This window comes from Chiloscyllium punctatum, chromosome 48 (assembly GCF_047496795.1).
Source record: "Chiloscyllium punctatum isolate Juve2018m chromosome 48, sChiPun1.3, whole genome shotgun sequence".
Taxonomy (NCBI): Eukaryota; Metazoa; Chordata; class Chondrichthyes; order Orectolobiformes; family Hemiscylliidae; genus Chiloscyllium; species Chiloscyllium punctatum.
The window spans coordinates 4,972,163-4,992,751 of NC_092786.1; positions in this window are offsets into that span (position 1 = coordinate 4,972,163).

The following is a 20,589-nucleotide window of genomic DNA, read 5'->3' on the forward strand; positions in this document are numbered from 1 at the left end:
TTACACACACTCAGTTATCATCACCATGAACGCCCACCTCTCATTGCTCACCGTCAGACTTACTCTGTTACTGTCACGCTCACTTGCTGACTCTCACTCTGTCCACGTCACCGTGACCCCATCAGACTCCCGCAATCACAGTCATCTTAAACCCATCATACTCACTACATAACCAACAATCTGAATCACTCACTCTCACACCGTCATACTGACTCGGTCGCACACATGCATCCTCCCTATCACCCTGAACCCTCAAAATCAATCTGTCAGTGTCACGCTGACTCCCTCACACTCAATCCCCAAGGATCACCCTAAACCCCTCACATTTCCTCTGTCACTGGCACCCGCAGCCCTCTCACACACTACACCACACTGACCATCCTCATAAACACCACGTCACTGTCACTCAGGCCCCCTCACACTCACAGTCACTGTCACTCTGAACCCCTCAAACTCACGCAGTCACAGGCAACCTGACCCTCTCATAAACACTCAGTCACTGTCACTGTGTCCCCATCACTCTCATTCCCTCACTGTCACCCTGACCCCTCGCACTAACACAATGTCCATCACATTATGCCTCCACACTCACTCAGTCACTGTCACCCTCAGCTTCCTGACACTCACCTTGTCAAGTCACACTAACTCCATTAGCCTCAGTCCGCCGTTGTCACCCCGACCCCCTCACACTCAATTTGTCACAGGTAACCTTTACCCACTTACACCCAATTAGTCACCGTTGCCCTGAACCGCTCACACTCCCTCCATCACTGTCACCCGATCCCCTTCCACACTACTCCGTTACTGTAACCCTGACCATTTACACTGATCCTGTCGCTGTCAGAGTGACAACCTCACAGTCACTAGCTCACCATCACACTGACCCGCGTCACACGCACTCCATCGCCCTCACCCTGACATGATCACAAAAACTCCATCACTACTACACTGGCTCCCTCACACTTCGTCAGTCACCCTCACTGGCACCCTGTCCCCCGGTGATCACTTCATCACCCCTACCCTGCCCACCGTCATACTCGCACAGTCACCCTAACCCACTCACACTCTTTCCCTCACCGTCATCCTGACCCCCTCAGAATCACATCATCGCCATAACCCTGTATCCCTCACATTCACTCCATCTCTATCAAGCTGACCTTATCAGACACCCTCCTTCACCATCCCCGTGAACCCATCACACTTACTGTTAAATTACCACCCTGACTCTCACACTCACTGTGTCGATGTTACCCTGGCTACTCACACACTCTCACTCCATCTCTGTAACTCTGACCACTTCACACTTACTGCACCAAAGTCACCCTGAACCTGCCACACTTATTCCGTCACTGTCAACCAGTCCACCTCACGCTCACTCCATCATCGTCACCCTAACATCCTCACACTCCGAAACTCTCGCCCTGACCCCTCACACTCACTCCGTCAATGTCACCCTGGCCACCTCACGGTCACACTGTCACTGTCACTCAGACCCACTCACAGGCACTTGGTCATTGTCACCCTGACCCCCCCTCCCCCACACTCACTCTGCAACTATTACCCTGACCCGTCAGACTCACTCTGTCGACGTCACTCTGGCCATATCACACTTACTCCATCTTTGTTATCCTTGCCACATCACATTCACTGCATCAACACGATTTCCTCAAACCACTCCGCCTTCGTCACTGGGATCCCCTCACACTCACTCCGTCACTGTCACCAAGACCCTCTCACACTCAATGCATCACTGTCACCCTGACGCCTTCAGTCTACTCCATCACCTTCTCCATGACCCCCTCACACTCACTCTGTCGCCCTGACACACACACTAAAACCATCATAGTCACCTAGACCTTGTAACAATAACTCCTTCTCTGTCACCCTAATGTCCACACACCTGACGCCTCACACTTACTGCATCACTGAGACACTGACTCCCTCGCACTCACTCAACCTTTGTCTCCCTGACTCACCAACATTCACTCTTTCACCATCACATTCTCTCTGTCACCCTGACCCCCTCGCACTCTGTCATCCTGACCGCCTCCCACTTTCTCTGCTGTTGTCAATCTGACCCTCTCACACTTACTCTGTCAACATCTCCCTGACCCCCTCAAACACACTCTGTCACTATCACTCTTACCTGCCTCACTCTCAATCCGTGGCCCTCACACTGATCTGATCATATTCACATCATCACTGCAACCCTGACACCCTCAAACTCACTCCATTGCCTTGACCCACTAATTATCACTCCACTCTCGTCATACTTACCGCCTTACACTCAGTCTTTCACTGGTCCACACACACACTGATACCCTCTCTGTCACTGTCACCCTGACCCAATCACACTGAGTCCGTTCCAGCACAAATTTCTCCTTATACTCACTCCATCACTGTAACATGAGCCACTCACACTCACTCCATTACTGTCACCCTAACCGCTCACGCTCACTCTATCAGTGGAACCTGAGCCACTCACACTCACTCCATTACTGTCATACTGACCCCCTCATTCTCACTCCATCACTGTCACCCTGACCCCCTTACACTCACTCTGTAACCATCACCCCGAATCCCTCACACTCAGTCCACCATGGTCACCTTGAACCCTTCAGTCTCATTCCATCACAGTAACGTTGGCACCCTCAATCTCTCTCCATCACCATCACTCTGACCACCTCACACTCACTCCATCACCATTGCCCTGATGCCATCACACTCACTCTATCACCATGACGCTGACGCCCTCAGTCACGCTCCGTCACTGTGACCCTGAACCCCTCAGTCTCACTTTGTTACCATTACCATGAACGCCTCTCTCTCACTATGTCATCGTCATCTAAACTGATCACACTTACTCAGTCACTTTCACCCTCACTCGCTGACTCTCACTCTGTCTCCATTACCCTGACCCCACCAGACGAACACACATTCTGTAACTGCCAACCTGACCCACTCACATGCACTCTATCACTTTCATCCTGACCTCCTTACACTCAGTCTGTCACACTCACCCTGTCCCCATCAGACTCCCTCCATCACCCTGACCCATAACACTCACTCTATTCCCCTCATCCTGACCACTTCACACTCCGTCCCTCACTGTCACCCGACTACTTCACATTCACTCCATCACTGTATCCTTGACTACCTCACACTCACTTCGTCACCATCACCCTGATCACACACATTCACTCTGTCACACAAACTCAATCACACCCAGTCCGCCCCGCCAACCTGTCTGCCTCCCAGTCAAACTCTCAAAGTTATCCTGCCAACTCAGACTCACGTTGTCACCCTGGCCAACTCACACTCGCTCCGTCACTGTCACCATGAACCCCTCAAACTCATTCAGTTATAAGAACCCTGACCCAACCGCCCTCATGCCCCTGCACCATCACACTCATTTTCTCACTCAATCCCCCACTATTACACTCACTACTGTGCTCCCTCACCAGTACCCCAAATGATCTCCAAACGTCACCCTCAATCTCACGCTTCATCAACCAATGTGCCGCTCACTCCCGTGCATATACCCCCACTGTAAAGCTCACTCACCCGCACACTTCCCCAACCTCACGCTCGCTCTCCTGCACACTTGCTTTGCACCAAAGCCATCCCCTGACACGCTCTCCTACATTCTTACTCATTCCGCTGCACACTCTCCTGTACATGCACCCAGAGTCGTAGTCACTCACCTGTACAATTCCTCACCATCAAGATCACTTCTCTGTTTGCTCCCCAGCCTTTTCTGTCACTCATGCAAGTGGTGTACCGCCATTATACTCTCTTTCTGGTACACACCCCAACCATCACGATTACTCCCTGTACAATCCCCATCGTCATGCTCACTTCCCTACACACACCTCCAGCGTTATGGTCATATTTTTACACATTCGTCTACCATCACTCTCACTTCACCGCACACTCCCCAACACAATGCTCACTCCATTACACAGTCCGCCTCCATCAACATCACTCTGCTGCACACACCCAGGGAACTGCCTCATTCGCCCCAACATCAACATCAAGCTATATTCCCCACAATCTCATCCACGTAACACTCACTGCACTGCACACTCACCCACTATCAAACCTACTCACCTGCAGTCTCCACACTGTCACACTTACTACCCTGCACACTGACCCACAGTAATGCTCATTCCACCACACTCTTCCTCACCCTCACACTCTTACAACCCCACCGTAGCGCTCACTTGCCCACACGCCCCTACCATTGCACCCGCACACACACGCCCCTAACATCATGCTCACCGCGCCACACACACCCACAGCAACGTGCTCATTCTCGCACAAAATCCCCCACCTTCAAACTCAGTCCCCTGCAGTCTCACACAATGTCATTTTCATTTGCCCCCACACTCCTCAACCGTCACACTCAGTCCACCGCACACTCTCCCACCCTCATGCTCACTCTCCCACACACTCCCACACAATGAAGTTCACTCTCCCACACACTGCCTCAATGTCACACTCCATTAACACCACACTCGCCCACCATTACAGTCACTCCCCTATCCACCTTTGCGCCATTACACAAACTCCACCACGCACTGTCCTACCATCACACTCCCTCCCCCAACGCACCACTTCCTTTGCATCCATTCCCTGGCATAGTCCTCCACCGTTGCACTCACCCCACTACAAACTCACGCATCATCCCACTGACTCTTGCACACACTCATCCACCCTCATAAATTCTTGTCTGCACGCTCCCCACCATCATGCACACTTCCCCGCACGCTCATCCAACATCACATTCAGTCACCCGCACAGTCCACTTCCGTTCAGCTCACTCCCACACTTCATGTCCAACCGTCCTGCTCACTTCACCACACACTCCCCCACAGTCCCTCTCACTCCCCCCACATACACCACAATGTCATGCTCACACCCTTGCACGCTTTCTCACTGTTATTTTCATACTCCCCGCACACTGCCCCAGTGTTGCTTTCATTCCACCACGCACATGCGACCATCACACTCACGTCTCCGTGCACACTGCTGCTATCATGCTTACTCCCCATCAGAGACTACTCAGTCACTTTCACCTCCCTGCACACCCCTACCATCACACCTACTCCTCTGCATGGTCCCCCACCGTCACACACAATCCACTACACACGCACACCCACTATCATAATCATTGTCCAAGATCCTTCCCCACGTTCATGCTCACTACCCAATCAGACACACTCCCCTGCACACTGCCCCACCGTTACGCTCACTCCCCTCCCACACACACGACGACAGAACGTTCATTACCATGTACACTTCCCCACCATCACACTCACTGCCCTTCACACTACTCTGCATTACGATCATTCCCTGAACACACCACCACCATCACATTCACTTTCCTGCACTTTCCCCACCATCACACTCACTCACCTGCACACTTCAGCATCATCACACTTACGCCCCCACACACTTCTCCAACGTCACTCTCCCTCCCCATGCATACTCCCACCATGAGACTCCCGCCGTTGCACACTCTCTCACTGTCACTACCCTAAACATGCACTCACGTTCATGTTCACTTCTCACAGACTTCCCAACCTGACGCTGACTCTCTGACACACTCCTCTACCATCATGCCTACTTGCTGCATACTCCCTCACCATCACGCTCACTACTCCGCCCACCAACACTGTCAGAATTAATCCGTTACACAATCCCCCACTATCATACTCACTACCTCTTGCTACCAGACTGTTATGCCCACTCCCCCGCGCACTCCCCCACCATCACTCTCACCCATGTATTCCCCCTCCATCATAGGCACTTTCTCATCATCGTGCCCACTCCGCACAAACTCCGCCAACATTACAGTCATTCCCCAATGCATATTGCCACCGTCACACTGACTTCCCAAACACTGTTTCATTATCACGCTCACTCTCCATGCACACCCCCACTGTCACACATACTCACTAGCATATGCTTCCACCGTCACACTACTCCCCCGCACACTCCTCCACTGTCATGCTTACTCCCCGACACACTACCCCATGGTCACGCTCACTGCTTCACATTCCCGCAATGTCGCACTCACTCAGCAGGAGTCTCCATCAACATCACACTCACTCCCCTGCATACTCCAATGTGATCATGTTCAGTCCCTGCGCTCTGTGCCATGGTCAACTACACTCCCGCAATCACTCCAACATTACACTCACTCCAATTTTACTGCACACTCTCATTCACCACCCCACATATTTGCTCACTGTCACACTCACAATCACCCACAATGTCATGCACACGTCCCCACTTTCATACTCACTCCGAAACACTCCCGCACTGTACAGTCACTCTCACGTACTCTCCCCCACCATCACTGTCTCTTCACTGCACATTCCCAAACCCATCACGCTCATTCCTCTTACCTCTCCCTCACTGTAATGTTCTCCTCCCACACACTTCTCCACCTTCACTTTCACTCCTCTGCACACGCACCCACCATCATGCTCACTCACCTGCACACTACCCGACGATCACACTCACTCTCTCACATATTGCCCCAAAATTCCGCTCATTCCCTCGCACGCTCTGCCAATGTCATGCATGCACCCATACACTCCCCCACTGTCACACTTACTCTGCTGCACTCTTCCCCATGGACAGGCTCACTCATATGCACAAATATGCCAACGTCACTTTCACTCCACCTGCACACCCACATCGTCATGCTTACTCTCCTGCAAGCTCCCATACTGTCAAACTCACACCCTCACACACTCCACTACCATTGCAATTCTTCACCACATGTTTGCCCACCATCTAACTCACAGCCCCAAATCCCTCCACCATCATTATCACACCCCCATACACTCCCCTATTGTCATGCTCGCTCCACAACTCACTGTCCCACCGACAAGCCTGCTCCCCACACATATGCCCTCCATCACCCTCACTCACACGCACTCTCCACCATCATGAGCACTCCCCTGAATGCTCTCCACAGTCACATTCAGTCCCCTACACAATTCGCCATGGTCACATTTACTCCCCTGCACACGCTCCCAAAATCACACTCAAGACCAAGCACATGCCCCCATCGAATGCTCACTTACCTACACACCGCCACAACATAATGCTCAATACCACGCACACTGTCCTACCATCACACACATTCCCCTGCACTCCTTCCCACTGTCCCGCTCACTCTTCCACGCACAACCCCGCTGACACACTTATTCATCAGCTCTCTATCCCACTGTCATACCATCTCCCCAGCAAACGTGCTTCCATCACACTCATTCCCCAGACACTCCATCATTGTCGCACTCACTCCCCTGCATACTATCGCACCATCATCGTCACTTCACTGCACACTCCCTCACCATCACACTCACTCCCTCTACACTCTTCTTCACTGTCACCCTCTCTTCCCCACACACGCCCAAACCATCATGCTCACACTCCTGCACACTCTCCCACAGTCAAGCTGACTCCCCCACAAGCTCTGTCACCGTCACGCTCACTCCCCGCACTCACCGACCAACGTACTGCCTCCCCCACCCTCACCCCTCAACGTTACGCTCTCTCTCCCTCCCACATGCCCACATTACCATGCTCACTGCGCCGCGCAGTCCCCCAACTAATGCTCAATTCTCGTACACTTCATCACCATAACGCCTACCATGCTGCACACTCCCCACCATCACACTCACTCCCCCACACACTTCCTCATCATCACATTTACTTCCCGTACACTCTACTCCACTGTGACACGCTCTACCTTTCCCACGTCAACACCATTGCCCTCACTCGTATGCACATTTCCCGACCATCATGCACCATCATCGTCAAATTCACTTCCCCACACACTCCCCGGCCATCACTCTCCCTCCCCACACACTCATACCGCATCACGCTCTCTCCCCCAGAAATGCTCACAGTCTCATGTTCACTCCCCAGAATACTTCACCACCATCGCATTCAGTCTCCCGCACACTATACCACGGTCCCACTCAATCTCCCTGCACAGTCTCCTACCGTCATGTTCACTCCTTGTACACTCCAGCACCCTCACACCTACGCTACTGCACAGTCCACACCGTCACGCTCATCCGCCTGGATTCTCCCTCTCCATTGCGCTCACTCACAGCACACTCCCTACCCTAAACATTGGTCATGTCCTAGTCCCTCGTTCATTCTCTCGAACTGGCCTTTGATCACATTCCCACTCAGATCAGTGAGCATCAACAATGGGTTCCACATTTTTTCCTCCTGTGAAGCAGCCTATTCTCCAATACCCACCCTTTTGCCCCTGCCATGGCCGATGGTGCCTCCCCAATTATTACCTCCTTCTTACGACTAATGCTCTCACATTCACCAAGCAAAGACGTTTGTCCCAAGCTCCAGATATTAAGTGAGCAACAGCCTGTCACGCCTCATTCATCTTTCCTCCCCCAGCATCAGCCTGAATATCCACACCTCTCTTCGTTTCCCCACAGCAATGGAATGTAAAGAGTGGATTCGAGGAAAAGAGAATTGGAGACTGGGAGTTTGGGAGATAACCAGTGCAGAAGGCAGAGAGCTCAGGAGAGTGGGGAATGGAGGTAAAGTGAAATAGATTGTAAATGGAAGATGGAGTGAGAGACACAGAGGAACAGTGTGAGCATGGGAGGGAGATATGGATGGAGAGGGAAAAAGGCAGAGAGATGAATTGTGCAGAAGTCCAGGCCAGAGTGGGGGAACGCAGAGGTGGAAGCAAGGACAGAGTGACTTAAACGCACCTGCTGAGTTCAGGCCCATTCCCTCCCCTTCCTCTGGCGCAGAACTTGGCGCTGAGTCTGTCTCTCTCCAGCCCAGCTTCATCAAAGCAAAAGCAAACAACAATATCATTCACTCTGCTGCTTGGCACTTTTTAATGAACATTATTTGTTGTTTACAAATTGAAGTGATGGAGTAGTCAGTGGGATGTTGCTGTTGCTCATTGGCCCCTAAGTTGAGAGAAACATTCTCATGTGTCCCCGTAACTCCACTGTGGGGTAATGTTGGACAGGCAAGAGCTACCCTCAGTCTGTTAACATAGAGACAGACTGCTCCATCTCTGAAACTCTGCACTGATATGAGGAAATTCTGGATGGACTGATTAACGACTGAATTGGATTGAGTGATGAATTTAGGTAAATGGATATTTCAGCGCATTCTTCAGAAGCTGTCTGAACTTATTCTGTGTCACTGCATAAATTGCGGTGTTTGTGCAGCAACTGAGGAGCTGCAGCATGAAGCCCAATTCCCGCAGATAAGGATGGAGACGTACAGGGGTATTCACAATGTACTGAATCCGGACCCACATAGAATACAACAGAAATATTGACCACAATATGATGAAATTAGCTGAGATCAAAAACAGTAAAATGATAGATTTAATTCGATTTCTCATTTCTGGGTCGGAATGAGCGTCCCCAATGGTGGCAGCTAGGAGTCTCCTGCGGACTCTGCTTGTCACGATAATGTGTGTGGCGGTGAGAACATTGAGCAGCAGAATAAGGAGTAATGGGAGAGCCGGGGTTACAGTGTAGTGGATGGAAAGAACTGTGACCCAGACATGGGACGATTGAACACCATCTTTTTCAGAACAAATCGAGTGGCGGTTTATCATCGCATACTGAGTTGTGAACATAAAGTACCAGGAAATGTTCTTTAAACAGCTCAGCACAGTCACTGCTCCCAGAACCACTACCGCTGTTTTCTCACTGCAATATTTACTTTTCAGCTTCTGGCAACAAATGGACACAAACCGATCAAAGGTGAAAGTGACGGTGAACCAGACGGAACAGTCAATGGATGCATAAACCAGGACGGCGTGGATATTACACACGGGGATGGACGTGTAAAAATAAAACAACTCTGCATAAACAACGGGAATCCTTCTCAGTATCAGTTCGAAGGTAATGACCAGTAGATCTGCCGCTGCCATGGCCACCAGGTAACGTCTCACACATGGAGACAATCCACAATCTTTCTCACGCAGGACGTAGATTGTCAGTGCATTAACTGTGAGGAAGGAAAACAAGCAGATTATCCATCAGCCTGGATGCAAATTTCCGAGTCTGACTGAGGACCGAGTGAGATTATCAAATGTATCACTGTACACAGCGAATTATTACTGAAATAATTGGAGCTGCAATAACAAATGGGAAATTCTGAATTACTGACAAAATGTCACAAGCCACAAGAAACCCTCCCTCAACAAACACACACAGACACGTCCATAAGAACAGATGGTTCCTGAAACATTCCCACACACTCGATCAGTCGAGAGCATGCACAGGTCACTTCTCTCCAGATCCTAATACGGAGGGTGAAAAAGTTGCTGTTCCGAAGGATTCATTCCCAGTTCCTTGAAGGGAAACGGAGTTTCGAAATTACAGGTTTTTAGTTTAAGTTGTGGTCGATCCTGTGTCGTAAAGGAATGTAAACGCAGGGAAAACGGACTCAACACTTTCACTGCCTGAGAGACTTCGGAGCAGTCTCTCTTTCCCTGGAACGGGATCCTTTCCCTCGGCATCTGACCATTTCAGCAATTCATTGACGTCCGGCCGTTCACAAATAATGTCCAGGATAGAATGTTCGGGGAATGTCCGTTATAAAATATTGGGTACAGAATATTCGGGAAATCTTCCGCAGCTACTTTGGCACCATTCCCCATATTTTCCTCCACTACATTGGTGACTGTATTGGAGTTACCTCTTGCTCACACAAGGAGGTTGGACAGCTCATCACCTTCACAAATATATTCTAGCCAACCTCAATTTCACCTGGACCATTTTGGCACCTAATCCCTTCCGAGACCTCGTCATCTCCATTCCTGGCGACCAATTAACAAAGGACATTTCCTATAAGAGCAGTGACCTACGTAGATACTACACCTCCTTCTACCCTGTCTCTTGTACAAACGCGATTCCTTATTCACAATTGCTCTATCTCCGTCCCCACCTGCTCCTCGGAGAACAAATTACACCGCAGACAAAACCCAGTTAGCCTCCTTCTTCACAGATTACAAGTTACCTTCACACATGTTTGATGATGCCGTCCAGCGCATCTCGTCCACTTCCTGCACCAGTGACATCCAACCCCAGTGCTCCCAATGCAACAAGGACAGAACCCCTTCACCTTCCACCCCACCAATTTCTGCATACATCGAATCATCCTTTGCCATTTATGCCACCTACAAACAGACCCCACAACTTGGAATATAGTTCCCTCCTTACCCTGATCAGAGGCCATTCCCTTCGCAAGTTTCTCGTCAGATTGACGCCCTCCACCAGCCCTCATCCCACTCCCGACACTTTCCCCGGCCATCGCAAGACCTGCAAAATATGCGCCCACACCTCCTGCCTCATATCCATCTATGGTCACAAAGGATCCTTTCGCCTCTGACAGAAATTTATCTGTACCTCCGCCAATGTCACCTACAGTATCCTTGGCACCCAATTTGGTCTCCTCTACATCAGGGATACTGAATGCCATCTTGCATATCATTTCAGATTACACCTCTGGGGCACCGGCAGCAATCACCACCACCGCCCCATGTTTAGCACTTCAACTCCACGTCCCACTCCGTCAACGACATGCAGGACCTGGCTTCTTCATCTACAAACAATAACCAGCCGAAACCTTGAGGAAGACGCCTCATATTCCGCTGTGCGACATTGCAACTGAACAGGGTCAATGTAGATTTAATTATTTTCCGCATTTCCTCTCCCCCCTACGTTATCAGAATCTGAAGCCTCCAACTTGGCTCCACATCCTTGAACTTTCCTTCATCTTGCACTTTTTCTGGTCCGCTCTCCTTTCTGACCTATCACCTTCTACCCCACCTTCACCTATCTATCACATTCTCACCAAAATCAGTGCATTTACCTACAAACGTGGACTCGATATCTGTCCAACACAAGGAAGTATGCAGACCACAGCTGTTATATTGCATTGAGGTCACCCTGAGTGAAGCAATTTAGGACAAGTTGAGTTTAATTTTAGTTCGCTTTCTCCAACTTTGAATGTTTATTTGGAAATACTCTTCAAAAGTACAGTGAGAATCGATTGTAAAGTCATGAAACAACCCCAATGGCAGCATATGGACATGCAAAGGGCTTGTCTGTCTTTTTCTGTTATTACCTCAAGGACAACGTTGCAAGGAATCGTAGAAAACTGCTCTGAATCTTCAAAGGTATTCTTTGAAGAAGGAAACAGCGTGGAATGTCGTAAAGATGGCGTCAGGGTTCAGAATGTTCCAGTTTGAACACCTATGCTCCACCGACACTTTGATTCTTTCTTATTTATTCTATTTTCTGGAGAGTATTTTGTTGCCAAACTATTATATTTTTAACGTGACTCCTTTAGGAAAGGAGGAAGTGAGTCTCAGATCAGAGGATCGGGAGGGGAAATCAAGGCTTCAAGGTTTGAAGAACAGTTCTGCCTGGAGACATGTCCAAGTGCGGTTTGGATACTGGGCCCCGGACAATCTGGAGACTGTTTCTGGTGCAGTCTGGAGACTGGGACCCGTGAAGTCTGGAGACTGGGCCAAGTGTGGCCAGGCGACTTGGCCTGGTGTCGCATGGACAATAGGCCCGATGCAGTTTGGAGACTGGTCCCGAAATGTTCTGCAGTCTGGCCCAGTGTGTCCCGGAGACTGGGTCTGCTGCGGCCTTGTCACTTGGCCCGAGTGCTTTAAACACTGGCCCTGGTATAGTCTGGAGCCTGGGCCACGTTCGGCCTTGAGACTGGGCACGGTGCGGTCTGGAGAGTGAGCCTGGTGTGGTCTGCCGACTGAACCTGCTGTGACCTACAGTCTCGAGACTAGATATTGTATAATGTCGCTAGTGATATTTGGTCCAATGGAAGAAGTAGTGGGAAGTGTTAGTTGAATCTGAGGACATGGGGAAGCACTTCGTTATTACTTTTTGTCAGTATTCTCATTGGAAAATGGCAAAGTCATTCAGAATACGGAGATACAGGCTACAAGATGAGATGGGAATGATGTTGACAAAGGGGTGGTTTTCGCAATTTTGGAAGATCTGAATATAGGTATCAACCCTGAGCCAGCTGGATTTATTCTCTGGTTCTCTGGAAAACCAGGGAGGCGTTACAGAGTCTTTGACTTCAAAATATATGTCATCATTGTCGACAGGAGTAGTGCCAGAAGACTGGAGGATATCAAAAGTTTTTCACTTGCTTAAGAAGGGTTATCGAGACAATCCTGGTATCTAAAGGGCAGTGCGCCTTATATCAGTTGTGAGTAAGATGTGTGAAAATTTTGTGAGAGATAAGATTTGTAATCATCTCGAAAGGAATAATTTGATTAGAAGTAGTTAACATAGTTTTGTGAAACGTAGGCCATGCCTCACCAACCTTATTGGGTTCTTCGATAAGGTGAGAAAACAGGTGGGTGAAGGTAAAGTGGTTGATGTGGTGTACAAGGACTTCAGTAAAACATTTGATAAGATTGCACACGATAGGGTATTGCACAAAATACGGAGCTTTAGGATTCAAGGTGATTCAGCGATTTAGATCAAATAGTGGCTATCTGAAAGAAGACAGAGGGTGGTGGTTTGTGGGAAATGCTCATCCGGGAGGTGAGTTACCAGTGATGTGCTACAAGGACCTGTTTTAGGACCACTGCGGCTTGTCATTTTTATAAATGATCTGGATGTGGGCGAAGATGGATGGGTTAGTAAATTTGTGGGCGACACGAGGGGAGGCAAATTTGTGGATCGTTCTGATAAATACATAAGATGCAGCACTAGACTGAGAAGCGGCAATTGGAGTTTAATGCAGGAAAGTTTGAGGTAGTTCAATTCGGAAGAAATGACAATAATGCAGATCATTGAGCTAATGGTAAAAGTCTTGGCATTGTAGATGAACAGAGAGATCTCATTGTCCGGGTGCATACATACCTGAAAGTTGCCACTCAGGTTTATAGGGTCGTTAAGAAAGCATATTGTGTGTTGGCGTTTATTTGTAGGGGGACTGAGTGTCGGAGCCAACAGAGCAAGGATCAACTGAGCAAGAAACTGGTAAGGCCGCAACTGAATTATTGCCTGTAGTTCTGGTCAGTGCATTATATGAACGATGTGAAAGATTTGGGCAGGTTCCAGATGAGATTTACGAGAATGTTGCCTGTCATGGAAGGAAGGTCTTACGAGGAATGGGTGAATGAGGACTTACACTGTATCTCTTGGAGAGAAGAAGGTTTAGAGGTGACTTCACCGAGACGTACAAGATAATCAGAAGGTTGGATAGAATGGAGAGTGAGAGCCTTTTATCCTCATATGGTGAAGGCAAACACGAGGAGGCATAGTTGTAAATTGAGGTGTGATAGACATAGGATTCATATTCGGTGTAGTTTCTTTAATCAGAGTGCAATACGGGCTACGAATGACCTGCCTGAAACAGGAAGAGAGTCGCCGACATTAAGCGCATTTAAATGGGCCACGGATAGACATATGAATAATGATGGAACGGTGTAGGTTAAATGTGAATCAGATTATTTTCACCGTTCGGTGGCATTGAGTGCCGAAGGGCCTTTACTCCGCTGTAACTTTCTATGTTCCATGAGTGTCGGCCCGGTGCAGCCTGGAGACTAGACATGTTGCAGTCTGGAGACTGGGCCTGGTGCAGTCTGGAGACACGGCCTGGTCAGGTCTGGAGACTGGGCCAGTGCTGTCTGGATTCTTGTTGCTGGCACAGACTGGGTTGTAATTCGAGTCAGTTCTTTCTTTCATTTTTATTCTTCTGCTGGACTTACCTTTATTATTCTTTCAAGGTTGTACCAAATACTTAAGAATCTACACCTAGATTTCTTGTACCTATGATGGCGCGTAAATGAAGTCATTGCAAACTTTCCGCTGCAATCATTAAACTGCACATGACGATGAAGCCAATTCAATTCAAATGTGAGAGAGTCACTGTCTTTGACGCTCCTTCCAAACAAACCTGCTCCTTGTGCAGTGAAACGGAGCGTCTGGAGAGAATTTTATTACTTTACTTTAAACACAAGAGGGAGAGACAGGCAGTGAGAGAGTGAGGGGGAACATTTTGATTACCATTTCCCTGGATTTACTCCCAAAGAACAGAAACCCAAATGCTCAAAGATGCTGAAGAATGCACGCGCGCGCCCGCACACACACACACATGCACACATACACCATAATAGCGCAGACACATGGAGATATTCAGCCAATCATGCTGCCATGACATTCCGTGGCTGATCTGAACATGGCCTCACCTTTATTTCCACCTGGGAAATAACGAAGGGCAAGGGACTTTCATGTGAGAATGAGGGCATTTTGGACCAGTGAACATAATTCTATTAGTTTGATAATAGTCCCGAAAAAGGATATACCTCCTCCACAAGTTTATGGTACAATTTGTGCAAGTGTAATTTTGAAGGAATTGGACAAAAACTTTCAAAAGATGATTGGGGGAAGCTGTTGAAGGCGAAAGGATTTCAGGGAAGTGGGAGTCATTCAAAAGTGAGATAGTGAGACTTCAGGCATTACATGTTCCCGTCAGTGTGAAGGGAAATGCGAACAGGAATAGGGCACAGGACATGTCAGGGGATATTGAGGCTTTGGACAAGGAATAAAGAAGGCATACATCAGGTACAGGCAAGTGCTATCAAAGGAATGCCTTGCGCATATGGAGTGGAGGAGAACACTTACCAGGGAAATCAGGAGGCCAAAACAGGTGCATGAGGTAGCTTTGGCTGATGAGGTTAAGGAGATTTGAAAGAGATTCTACAAAAGAGAAAGTGGAGAGACATTAGGGCCCCATAAAAATCAATCAGCCATCTAATGTTTGGCTCCACTGGAGAGGAGATGAATGAGGTTTATTAGGTCTATTGTCACATGTACTCACGTGAGGACAGTGAAAAGTTTACAAGTCGTCACATGTGACACAATCTTAGATACAAAACTTCCCGTCCTTCCCCCTTCCTCCCACCCGTCCCCGCCCCCACCTCCAAGATACAAAATCTTGGTAGAAATCAGAAAAACAAAGAAAATAAAATTAAGTGTCAAATATTACGGCATTTCCTGCAGTAGTGGAAAAACACAGAAAATCAGTTCATTGTTCAACAACAGAGTCCATAAGCGTCTGGCCATGCTGAATTCACACTTTACATCAGGAGTCGACCTCCCCCACTCCGCTGCCTTATCGCCTGTTTCTGCTCGAAGGGTGAGGTCCCACGCAAAAACTTCACGTCGGTATTTACTGTGGAGGAAAATGCGGAAGAGAGGAAAGTCAGAGAAATAAAAATAAGTGATCTTCGAAACGAGACCACATTACAGTAGCGGAAGAGCTGACGGTCTTAAAATGCATAACCATAGGTTAAAAACCCGTGACATGTTCAAATGTATCCCGGAATCACTGCAGGAAGCTGGGGAAGGAACTGTGCTAGCACGGGCTGAGATGTTTGTATCATTCCTTAGAATTCTGGTGAAGGGTTACTGGATCGTTAATTCCGACTTCTCTGCACAGATGTTGCCAGACCTGTTGAACTTTCCCATAACCTTCTGTCTTTCTTACTTATTTACAGAATCTGTAGCCCTTTCAATTTTTTTTTATTTGTATCATTGACAGCCACGGGTGAGTACTTGAAGGCATCTAATGTGGCAACATTATTTTCAAAAAGGCTGCCAGGAACTGCAGACCAGTGACTCTGACATTAGATATGGCTAAATGTGTATAGGAGCTTCTTAGAGACAGGATTTACATACATTGGGAAAAACAAGGACTGATTAGAGATAGTCAGCATGGCTTGTTGTGTGGGAGAACTGGTCTCAAATATAATTTACATAGGTGACCAAGAAGAGAGATGAAGGGCAATCAGCACATATTGTCTACATGGACCTCAGCAAGCCCCAACATTTGGGAGAGCTGGGCAATTTGATACAGCAATGTCTTAACAGTCGGAGGGAGAAGGTGCTGGGAGAGATTTGTTGTTTCTACTGGTCGCGTGTGACCAGCGGTGTGCCACAAGAAGCAGGATGCTTCTTTTCATTGTTTTTGTAAATGATTTGGATGGGAATGTAGGAACCTTGGAACGTAACTTTGACGATGAAACCCCTCCAAATTATTTGTTATAGTGGGTCGTTAAAAAGCTTCTGGAAAAGAACAAAGGCTCAGTGGTTCGTATTGTTGCCTCAATGCACCAGGATCGCAGGTTAGATGCCAGCCTCGGGCAACTTTCTGTGTGGAGTTCATACATTCTCCCCGTGTCTGCCTGGCTTTCCTACGGGTGCTCTGGTTTCCACCCATAATCCAAAGATGTGCATGTCAGATGAATTGGCCATGCCAAATTGCCCATAAGTTAGGAGCATTTATCAGAGGGAAATGGGTTGGGTTGGGTTAACTTCGGAGGGTCGGTGTGGATTTGTTGGGCAGAAGGTCCTGTTTCCACACTATAGGTAATCTAATCTTGATCTACTGGGCCAATGGCCTGAGGAATGGCAGATGGAGCTTCTTTCTGTTAAATGTGAAATGTTGCATTTTCAAAGTTTGTGAGAAGATTTGTAGCTCGGGTGTTCGTTGTTGTGGTTCTGTTCGCCGAGCTGGGAATTTGTTTTGCAGACAGTTCGTCCCCTGACTATGGGCTTCGTCAGTGCTTGGGCACCTCCTGTGAAGCGCTTCTGTGATGTTTCCTCGGCACTTAAAGTGATTTGTCCCTGTCGCTTCCAGTTGTCAGTTCTAGCTGTCCGCTGCAGTGGCTGGTATATTGGATCCAGGTCAATGTGTTCGTTGATAGAATCTGTGGATGAGTGCCATGCCTCTAGGAATTCCCTGGCTGTTCTCTGTTTGGCTTGTCCTATAAAAGTAGTCCTATAAAACTACTATTATAGGACAAGCCAAACAGAGAACAGCCAGGGAATTCCTAGAGGCATGGCACTCATCCACAGATTCAATCAATAAGCACATTGACCTGGACCTAATATACCGGCCACTGCAGCGGGCACCTAGAACTGACAACCGGAAGCGACAGGTACAAATCACTTTAAGTGCCGAGGAAACATCACAGAAGCGCTTCACAGGAGGTGCCCAAGCACTGACGAAGCCCATAGTCAGGGGACGAAATGTCTGCAACACAAGTTTCCAGCTCGGCGAACAGAACCACAACAATGTTGCATTTTGTTCGACAAACCAACGCAGGATTTACACAGTTAACGGTTGGGCCCTGGGTATTGTTTTCCAACAGAGAAACCCAGGTTGCTGGCACATAGTTCTTTGAAAGTGGAGTCGCAGGTCGACAGGGTAGGGAAGAGGGTATTATACATGCTTACCTTCAACTGACACACCATTGAGTATAGGAATTGGGACATCATGTTGTGACCATGCACGAGACTGGTAAGAACACATTTGTGTACTGAGTACAATTCTTGTCACCCGTCTACAGGAAGAATGTTATAAACTGGAAAGGAGACAAAATATTTTAAATGATGTGGCGGAGATGGGAGGTTTTGAGATATATGGCAAGTCTGTGATTTTGTTCCCTTTGCATAGGAGGATGTGAGGTTATCCTACAGAGGTTTATAAAATCATAAGGGGCACATATAGGATGCACGGCCAAGGCCTTTTCCCCACAGTAAGTGTGTCTGAAACCAGAGAGGATAGGTTTCAGGTGAGAGGGAAGATATTTAAAAGGGATCTAAGGAGCAGTTGTTTTTCACAGAGGATTGTATGTATATGTAGGCAGCTATCAGAGGAACTGGTACTGCTGAGTACAATTACAACATATAAAAGCCAATTGGATGGGTACATGTCCAGGAAAGATTTGGCCGAGTATGTGCCAAAAGCAGAAAAAAATGGAACTAGTTCCATTTAAGAAACATGATAGAGAGAATTCCTGATGCTGATGTTGTGCTACAGACCTCAGCAGCAGCAGCAGAAGCATAATTATATCCAACCACGATCTGCAACGTTTTCTTCTGGGGATAATCCCTCAGTCTGCCATTACTACGGAAGCTATCTACGGTTCAGTGATAAGTGTGGGTGAACATTCCAGACAGAACCATGTGTACCTAAACCTGATGGCAAACCTTTAACCTACGCACTTACTGCTAACATTCCAAACAGTTGGACTAACATCTGACAGAGCGGGCACAATAATCCCAAGACCAACAGACCAACAGTCCAGCCACATTCAGTCATAAGTGGTGATGGACGGTTAAACAACTCATTGGAGGAGATGGCTCACAAATAACCCCATCCAAAATAATGGAACAGCTCTGTAGCTCAGTGTAAAACACAAGGATGTAGTATCTGCAGCAACCCCAGCCAGAAGCGTTTAATCATTGATCTACCTAACCCTCACATGATTCCCACAGCATCACAAATGCCAGTCTTAAATCAATTCGATTGTCTGCACGTGACGTGAAGAAACGACAGAACACAGTCACCTGACAAAGTCACTGGGCCCTGACATCATTCCTGCAATGGGACTGAAGAGTTGTGCTGTACAACAAGCTGTGTCACTGGGAAATGGTTTCATTTCAGCTCCAACTCTGTTTTCTTCCTGGCAATGTGGAAAATTACTCAACTATGTCCTATTCTCCAAGAGGGCAATAATTCATTAAGAACATGTACCACACCCTCAGACTCATCACGACAGTGAAATTCGTGGAAGTTCTTCTTGACAGCTGTCGAGCTGCACAGAAATGGCCAAGCAAGGCGATCAATTGTATCAAATTGCTCCGAGGTCGAAAGGATAGACCCAGATGGAATTCATGATTTGGAGATGCTGGTCTTGGACTGAGGTGTACAAAGTTAAAAATCACACAACACCAGCTTATAGTCCAATAGTTGTAACTGGAAGCACTTGCTGTCAGAGCGCTGCTCCGTCATCGAGTTTTGTACTTTTGGAGTTTTTGCATTTAACCCCGGATACAGCACCGATCTTTCGCCTCCCTATCGGAAAAAGGAAGGGGAAGTACGGTCCTACCGACTCTGTCGAGGCTTCCTTCCTGACATCTGACAGCTTGTGACAAACATTACAGAGCTTTCCCATAGACTGCACAGAAACATCGGGAAACGAGTAAGCCATTCAACACGTTAAGCATCCCCCATTCCAGTTCTTGAACATCTCCCTGATGCACTTCTCCCCCAAAATGTATGCATCCCTCAATGTTATCAACAAATGGAAAAAATATTAAATATTAACTTCAGCAGTCCCTTCGATCCATCGTTTTGTACCCCCACTCAATGTAATGATGTCTGATCCTTTATCTTCAAACCATGGTCCTGCGCTATCTCTTCCTATTTAGCGTCTATGCATATTCAGTGCGTTTGATCTCACAGGCTCGAGTGGGACAGAATTCTCCAAGTTCAACAGTCTCTGGGTGCAGATATTTATTCTCGTCTCAATGCAGAATGTCCTGGCTGTACCTCATAATGTGGCCTCTTGTTTCAGAAGTCCCAGCCAGGGGAAGTATCATCCTTGTTTCGAATCTGTCTCACCGTCACAGGTCCATATTATTTACTCAGATCTCCACTCATTTTCCTAAAGCCCTTGGAATACAGGCTCAGTTCACACAAAGTATGTTCCCACAACAT